General features: G+C 44.3%; 1 pseudogene; it reads left to right on the forward strand.

The window, feature by feature from the left end:
• The first annotated feature begins 476 nt into the window (after positions 1-476).
• On the forward strand, positions 477-5,971 carry LOC132827443 (solute carrier organic anion transporter family member 5A1-like; annotated as a pseudogene).
• The last annotated feature ends 3,317 nt before the right edge of the window (positions 5,972-9,288 follow it).

The raw sequence follows: 9,288 nt of genomic DNA on the forward strand, positions 1-9,288 counted from the left end.
CACATCTGGTACAGTGGCTCAGTGGTTAGCACTGCTACCTCACAGCATCAAGGACCCAAGTTCAGTCCCACCCTCGGGCGACTGTGGAGTTTGCACGCTCTCCCCCTGTCTGCATGTGTTTTCTCAGGGTGCTCTGGTTTTCCTCCCACAGTCCAAAGATGTGCAAGTTAGGTAGACTGGTCATGGGAAATTGCCCATATACCCCAGTGATGTAAGAGGTTAGCCAGGGGAAATGCAGGGTTACAGGAACACGGCTGGGTCTGGGTGGGATGCTCTTGAGGGGGCGGTGTGGAGTTAATGGGCCAATGGACCTGCTTCCACACCGTAAGGATTCTTTGTTCCAGAAAAAGCCTTGAGTAATGGGGTGTCATTCCCACTACATGACACAGAGTTTAAATGCAGCCCCGCGTGATAATGCAACAACTCATGCCCCAAGTTGGATCTCACAGGAGTGTTCATATGAGTGAGAGCTCAGAATGGAGGCCAAGTGCACAGCCCAGTCTGCCTTCATTACAGTAGGAGCGAGGTGTCTGTGACTTGAGGCTGTGTCTAATTTATCCCACACACTTGCAACAGGCTGCTGGACACAGGCTGCTGGACATGGGCTGATGTACATGGGCTGCTGGGCATGGGTTGCTGGACACGGTGGAAGAATGGAACAACAACTTCTGCCGAATGTCACTGTCACAGTTAACAACATTTTAACTGCCTGCAAATGTTGTACCCACAGCCTGGCAATTACCAGCAACAACTCCTACTTATAGCAGCGGACTGTGACCACAGACAGCTTTCTGCCAGCCAATGAGATGATGGGTTGGCAGCCAGTCGAAGATTTGATTAGTCTGATGAAGTGGGCAATGGAAAACCAACTGATGCTAGAAGCTAAGGGAGCAATCAATTATTTAGATGTTGTATGGCCTTAAAATCTAATCTCAATGTTTGCTTTCCATTTGACAACTAAATATATCAATCTGAAGCCTATTTATTATCCTTGGTCTTAGCTATAGAAATAAATGCAGAAAGTGAGGGGTGAGAAAAGGATTGGTCAGTCTCCTTCTCTCTCTGGCCTCTACCAGCCTAGAAACCAAGAGTTTTCCAGACATTGGGCAATGTGACAGAGGTTGAAAGGATAGGCCAATGGAGGGGGCTACACTGGTTTGGATCAGGCACAAGGTACAAGGATGGGAAGGGAGTCATGGAGAAAATGGCTGAGAGTGGAAGCAGAGGATGCAATGGGATGGGGTGCTAGGCATGAGGTAGGTGGACTACAAACCGCAAGGCAAAACCACTGGTAGTAGTTGGGGCACACTTTGAGCAGGTTCTCTTCATGGGTCAGGGAATGCAAGTTGTGATGGACAGGGTGGTAAAGAAGGCATTTGGCACGCTTACCTTCGTTGGTCAGAACACTGAGTATAGAAATTGGGACGTCATGTACAGAGCATTGGTGAGGCCACTTCTGGGATACCGCATACAATTCTTGTAGTCCTTCTATAGGAAGGATTTTGTGAAACTTGCAAGGGTTCAGAAAAGATTTACAAGGATGTTGTCAGGGTTGGAGGGTTTGACTTATAGGGAAAGGCTGAATAAGCTAGGGATGTTTTACCTGGAGCATCGGATGCTGAGGGATGACCTTATAGAGGGTAATAAAATCATGAGGGGCATGGATAGGGTAAATTGCCAAGGTCTTTTTCTCAGGGTAGGGGAGTCCAAAACTAAAGGGCATAGGTTTGAGGTGAGAGTGAAAAGATTTAAAAGGAACCTGAGGGGCAATGTTTTCACGTACATGGTGGTGCATGTATGGAATGAGCTGCCAGAGGAAGTGGTGGAGGCTGGTACAATTACAACATCTAGATGGGTATATGAATAGAAAAGGTTTTATGGGATAAGGGCCAAATGCTGGCAAATGGAACTATATCAGACTGGTAGGCATGGAAGAGTTGGACTGAAGGGCCTGTTTCCATGCTATCTGACTCTATCACTGCCAAACTGGACAATTGACAACAGTTCCATTGCCATCATTAGCTTCCTAATTCCAGGTTTTTATTAAATTCAAAAGCCACTATTTGCCTTTGTATGATTTGAACTCAGGTCTCCAGAGAGTTTCTGGATTGATAGCACAACAATGCCAAGAGGCGATCATTTCCAATGTGAGTGCAATTCCCTATATCAGACCAATGTGGTTTAGCCACTGTTGTAAAGTAGCAGAATATATAGCTGTCAGTTTGAACATTGCAAGTTCCAACAACAGCAATAAACCGGGAGAATTGTGTTCCCCCCAATGGTGGGAGGAAGGTGACAACAAGGGGGAATAATGCTTGGCCCTGGCGAATTACCCAATCCCTTCACACCATGTTACTAACTAACCTCGGGGAAACGTTCTCAACCTGCTGCCAATTCAGTGTCAGCCAATGGCTCCTTAAGGGCCTCAACTCCCCAGCTCTCTGAAAGAAGGACAGCTTTCTGACCAGGAAACCAGGGTGACCTGCCTCCCAGATTGGATGGATGTCCTCTGACTCAGTAGCAGCTTTGGGCGACTTGGGAAGGCCAGTGTCAGGGCTGACAATAAAGAAATCTATGAGTCTTAATGAACTGATTGGCACATGATAGTTTGGGTTTGTCCAGTGGTGGATGGTGGTGTGTGATTGCCACCTATTATGCTCACCCCTGCATCAATAATTAAATAATAAATCACACTATCTGTGTCTTTAGAGGTGTTGGGTGAGGGAATTGGTTAGCCCAGTTGGCTAGCTTTGTGGTGTAGAGTGATGGTAACAGCATGGGTTTAATTTCTGCACTGCTGAGGCTGCCAGAAAAGTCCCTCCTTCTCATCTTCCCCCATCTCAGGTGCGGTTACCCCCAGGCGAAACCACCACAAGTTGTCTCTCTCTGATGAGCAAGTTGGGCTGTGGAGTCTGTACCACACCTTTTATTGGTCAGCACAGCCAGCAATCTTGCCTTCCAATTTTGCATGTCTACATGGGAAAATGGATGTGTTCTCAATTTACTGTCTCACCTAAAACACAGTACCTGTGTCAGTGCAGCACTCCATCTGTCTCACTGAAATAGAACATAGAACATAGAACACGGAACAGTACAGCACAGAACAGGCCCTTCAGCCCATAATGTTGTGCTGACCATTGATCCTCATGTAAGGTAAACCTAATGTATGAATCCTCAAATTTCTGTGACCATATGCATGTCCAGTAGTCTCTTAAATATCCCCCATGCTCTCGCTTCCACAACTGCTGCTAGCAACGCATTCCATGCTCTCATAACTATCTGCGTAAAGAACCCGCCTCTGACATCCCCTCTATACATTCCGCCAAACAGCTTAAAACTGTGACCCCTCGTGTTAACAATTTCTGCCCTGGGAAAAAGTCTCTGGCTATCAACTCTATCTATGCCTCTCATTATCTTGTACACCTCAATTAGGTCCCCTCTCTTCCTTCTTTTTTCCAATGAAAAATGTCCGAGCTCAGTCAACCTTTCTTCGTATGATAAGCCCTCCATCCCAGGCAGCATTCTGGTAAATCTCTTCTGAACCCTCTCCAAAGCATCTACATCTTTCCTAGAATAGGGCGACCAGAACTGGACGCAGTATTCCAAGTGCAGTCTAACCAAAGTTTTATAGAGCTGCAACAAGATCTCACTGCTCTTAAACTCAATCCCCCTGTTAATGAAAGCCAAAACACCATATGCTTTCTTAACAACCCTGTCCACTTGGGTGGAAATTTTAAGGGATCTATGTACCTGCACACCAAGATCCCACTGTTCCTCCACATTGCCAAGAATCCTGTCTTTAATCCTGTACTCAACTTTCAAGTTCAACCTTCCAAAATGCATCACTTTGCATTTATCCAGGTTGAACTCCATCTGCCACATCTCAGCCCATCTCTGCATCCTGTCAATGTCACGCTGCAGCCTACAACAGTCCTCTGAACTGTCAACGACACCTCCAACCTTTGTGTCGTCTGCAAACTTGCTAACCCATCCTTCAATCTCCTCATCCAAGTCATTAATAAAAATTACAAAGAGTAGATGCCCAAGAACAGAGCCCTGTGGAACACCAATCACCACTGACTTCCAGGCAGAATATTTTCCTTTCATTACCACTCGCTGTCTTCTGTCGACCAGCCAATTCTGTATCCAGACAGCTAAATTTCCCTGTATCCCATTCCTTCTGACCTTCTGACATAGGGAACTTTATCAAATGCCTTGCTGAAGTCCATATACACCACATCCACCACTCGACCCTCATCAACTTGTCTAGTAACATTCTCAAAGAAATCAATAAGATTAGTGAGGCATGACCTGCCCCTCACAAAGCCGTGCTGACTGCATTTAATCAAGCCATGCTCTTCCAGATGGTCATAAATCCTATCCCTCAGAATCCTTTCTAACACCTTGCAGACGACAGACGTGAGACTGACTGATCTGTAATTGCCTTTCTTGAAGAGAGGAATTACATTTGCCTCCCTCCAGTCCTCAGGTACGACTCCAGTGGAGAGCGAGGATGCAAAGATCTTCGCAAGCGGCAAAGCAATCACATTTCTCGCTTACCAAAGCAGCCGAGGACAAATCTGGTGCCGAGGACAAATACTATATAATATCTGTACAGGGAGACCTGTATTTGTGACCTTATAATTGGAGAGGTTGGTGTTTGAGTGATAAAGGTATAACCAATAACTGAACTACGTAGCATTAGATATAATACATTACCTTCATAGGGCATCATTGCACTGCATAACATCAGTTTACTAGCTTTATAAGTGACAGCATCAGGTCGAGTAAGCCCTACTAATCTTCAATGTACAAAAAGTGGAAAAATGTAACCAGAATTACGTTTATGGGAGCAATAAATTTCCTTTAAATTCATGGCATTCTTATAGGAATGTAAACAAGGTTCACTACAAATCTTAAGCAAGAACAACAAATTGCCAGTTATCATTTACTCTCCTAATAAGACAGTCTTTGATGCTGTTTTGTGCTTTGTGATGTGCTACTCTATATACCAAAGGTAGTAGGGCCCATTGGCTAGCCATGAGTAGTCTTCAGGCTGCCTCATTTCATCTCCCACCTACACCCCCATCCCCCACTACCATACCAGGCCCTGGAGTTGAACACATCCGTCTCCAATAGGGGCGTCTGTACAGAGGCAGCAACGAGAGCTGCGCCCCAGGCCCTGGCCTGTGTCACTAAGATCTCTGGAGAAAGTGAGGACTGCAGATGCTGGAGATCAGAGTTGAAAGGGGTTGCACTGGAAAAGCACAGCAGGTTGGGCAGCATCTGAGGAGCAGGAGAGTCAATGTTTTGGGAAGGACTCTTACAGCCACCACCACCATGTGGCCCTTTTTGTCTGTGTTCAGTTCCTCGTAGATGTGGGCTCAACCCCCATTTACACCCTGGGGCCCACTTACCTGGATGATAATGTGAAAGCAGAGAACGCATCTTTATACTTGGCCAACAAGTATGTAAGGGGAACATTGGGCTCCCCAGCAAGATATCTGCTAGGGGAAGTATTGATTGGTTTCTACATGGACTCCAGGACCGTAGTTCAGATTGACCAGAGTGAACCGTGCTTTATTTGCAATTGATGGAATGGATTTTTCACTTTGTGCGATTGCCCCACTCTTAGTTGTAGTGCCAACATTCACTTTCTCCATAAAACTATCACCTCGACAGAAGGAGGAAACAAAAATGGGCTCGGGTGATCCAAATAATGATGGTGGGATGTTGAAAGAGAAATCAACACCAAAGAACCTTGAAAGAATACTGTCACTTCCTCAACAGCTTTTGGAAGGGACATTAAAGACATTTCCAAAGCTGCTGACAGGATCTGAACCCAAATTTGCTTTTATCTGCTGTCAGGATCTTCCTGTTGTGCCTGTTTGTAAGTTTGGCATATACAGCACAAAATGCTATCGTCAACATTTTTATTATCTTCATTCCCAAGTTCATTGAATCTCAGTAAGTGCAAACTTTGACACTGGTGTGACCATTGTTCCCTGCGTTGGCTTTATCCTTAGGGGCTATATTATTAAAAGGCTCAAGCTTGGTACCTGAGGCACAGCACACCTTTTATGATCTGCAGTGGGGTTTCTTTATTGTGCTTCTCTACACTGTTCATTGCTGTCTGTGAAAGTATTAAACTTGAGGGCATTAATATACCATACACCACAGGCCCTTCACTTACAATGGCTCACAGAAATCTAACAGCAAGATGCAATGTCAACTGTTTGTGCAGAATCAGTGAGTATGAGCTTCTCTATGGATCAGATGGGATCACGTATTTCAGCCCTTGCTTGGCTATTTGCTCAAAAGTTGTCAATGAAAGCACAGGGGTAAAGAGCTACACTGACTGAACCTGTGTTCAAAGCCGGCGGGTGATAATGCCCCTTACAGCCAGTCAGAGAAATCAGTTCCTATTGGTTACTGTGAAAACATATTTGATGGTTGTGCTGTGTCAGACATGCAAAACACTGATCCTTTTCCTGATATTCCTGTTCATCAACACCCTCATAACAGCTTGTGCACAGCCAGCAGTAACCATAGTAACGTTCAGGTCTGTAGATGATTGAGAGAAACCTTTTCCTCTGGGAATGCGATTTGAGCCCACCTGGGGAAAACCCAGTTTGGAGCATGTGCAGGCCCATGCTTTAAGAAAGAACTGTAATGTTAGACTTTCTAAATTTATTTCTTTATTTTTCCACTTTTACACTAAGCAGATTGTAATGCTGAACTTTTTAACTTATTTATTTATTTCTCTACTCCTGTAACTAAGGTTTTGTACCTGGGTATCTTGTACCTAAGATGGCGCTGGGTGCAGTGACATTGCACACTTTGCACTGTACTCTTGTAGCTCATACTTGAGTACATATGACAATGAAACAGAAGTCTAAATCTAAGACCTTGTACTGTTACAAACCCTTGGAGCCCGGAAGGAAGAGGGAACTTGTTTTTCTGCGGTATCTGGTTATCCATCGCACTCTACAGTCAATGAGGTGATTTGAAGTGGACATCGGAACACAGGAACAGGAGTAGGCCGTCAGGCCATTGAGACTGTTCCACCATTCACTGCAATCATGGCTGATCTGTGGCCGAACTCCAAATACCTGCCTTTGGCTCATATTCCTTAATATTTACACTTAACAAAAAAATTATCTATTTCAGAGTTAAAACTAATAACTGATCCAGCATCCATTGCCATTTGTGGGAGAGAGTTCCAAACCTCTCCCACCTTTTGTGTGTAGAGGTGCTTCCTAACATTTCTCCTGAACGGTCTGACACTAACTTTTAGACTATGCCCCCTTGTTCTAGCATTCTCAAGCAGTGCAAGTAGTCTATATTTATCTATGCTGTCTTTTCCTGTGAATATCTTAAAGGCTTTAATCAGATCACCCCCCTTAACCTTCTAAATGCTAGAGGAAAGAAGCCTGAATTTCGATAATCTTTCCTCATAACCCCTGAAGCCCAGCTATTATTCTGTGGATACTGAAAATCAGAAACAAAAACAGCAATTGCTGGAAAAACTCAGCAGATTCTTAATTTTATACCATTCTTTTTCCCAAAATGGATCATCTCACACTACTTTTCATGAACCTCATCCATCTGCCCACTCCACCAGCTTGTCTACATCCTTTTGGAATTCTGCACAGTCCTCATGGATAAATGCTCCCAAGTTTTGTGTCATGTGCAAACTTTGAAATTGTCCCCTGACAGCCAAGATTTAGATTATTTCATTTATGCATCAAGAAATGCAAGAGTCCCAACACCGTTTCCTGGAAAACATCTCCACAAATCTTCCTCTGGCCTGAAAGCACCCATTAACCATCACTCTATGTTTTGTAAACCTCAGCCAATTGTATATCCATGTTGCAACTGATCCATTTTAATTCTATGGTCTATAACTACCATCGCAACTCTATTGTGTGGCACTTGTGTGAAATGCATGCTGTGTGTACGAGTCCATATGTAGTGCATCGTCATGTTTTCCCACATTATCCCTTTCTGTTACCTCACCAAAAAGAAAGTCCAACAAGTTCGTCAGGAAGACTTTTCCTCCACAGATCCTTGCTGCCTTTAGTGAATCAATGCACATTTTTCCATGTGACTGTTAACTCTGGCTCAAATAATAGTAACTAACAATTTCCCCTCTGTCAAAATTAAATAGACTGGCCTGTAAACTCCAGACTTATCTTTACAATCTCTTTTGAACCAGGACATGATTCTCTAGTCCTTTGAATCCTGGGAAGATTGAAGGATATTTGACAGTCCCTCTGCAGTTTCCCCTCTCACCTCCTTCATGTGCTTTGGTGCTACCCTCTCCCATATCAACTTTAAGTGTCGTCAGCTCATTTAATAGCTCCACATCAACCACTTAAATCCCTTCTAGGGACTAGGTTTCCTAGTCTGTCACCATAGCCTGGAGTGCGTTCAGCTCACAGGTGGGTAAGGTAATCACTTAACCCTAGCTATGCCTCTTGCAAATCCCCATTTCAGTCTCTATTAGGATCAGTAAAGGACCAGAAAAGTAACATTAAAAATGGAGGGAATCTACAAGGAGGAGTACTTGGTCTTTTCATGAACTATGGCATGGTTTAGTTTGTAAATTTAGTTCTCAATGTTTTATTAGGTGTCTTTTATTTGAGCATTTTGTTATGTAAAGGTCAGTGACAGAGGGAAGGCAGGGTGTTGCACTCTCAATGAATGGGGAGCTGGTATTGGAGTTGCTTCCCCGATGCTGCAGGCAGCAGAGTCAATCACTTGCAGCCGGAGAAGGTTCCATTAGCTGCCTTCTCTCCTTGCCCCCACTGCCTCTCCACCCATTTCCTCTTTCTCGTCAGCTGTTTGCCAGTGGGAACTCCTCTGGTTTGCTTGGGTAGTTCACCTGTAAATGGCACAGGAGGTTTTTACCGATAAAGGTGGGTAACCAGCATTGGCAGGCTGCTGGTCTACTGTGATACACTGGAATAAGATCAGAAGACCATAAGCCATAGGAGCAGAAATTAGGCCATTCAGCCCATCAAATCCGCTCCACCATTCAATCATGGCTGATAAGATTCTCAACCCCATTCTCCCACTTTCTCCATGTAACCCTTGATCCCCTTGATAATCAAGAACTTATCTGTCTTAAATATACTCAATGACCTGGCCTCCACAGCCTTCTGTGGCAGCGAATTCCATAGATTCACCACTCTCTGGCTGAAGACATTTCTCCTTATCTCTTTTCTAAAGCATCTTTACTTCATTCTAAATCTGTGCTTTTGTTGTCCTAGACTCTCCAACCAA

The sequence above is a fragment of the Hemiscyllium ocellatum genome, chromosome 24 (genome assembly GCF_020745735.1).
Source record: "Hemiscyllium ocellatum isolate sHemOce1 chromosome 24, sHemOce1.pat.X.cur, whole genome shotgun sequence".
Taxonomy (NCBI): domain Eukaryota; kingdom Metazoa; phylum Chordata; class Chondrichthyes; order Orectolobiformes; family Hemiscylliidae; genus Hemiscyllium; species Hemiscyllium ocellatum.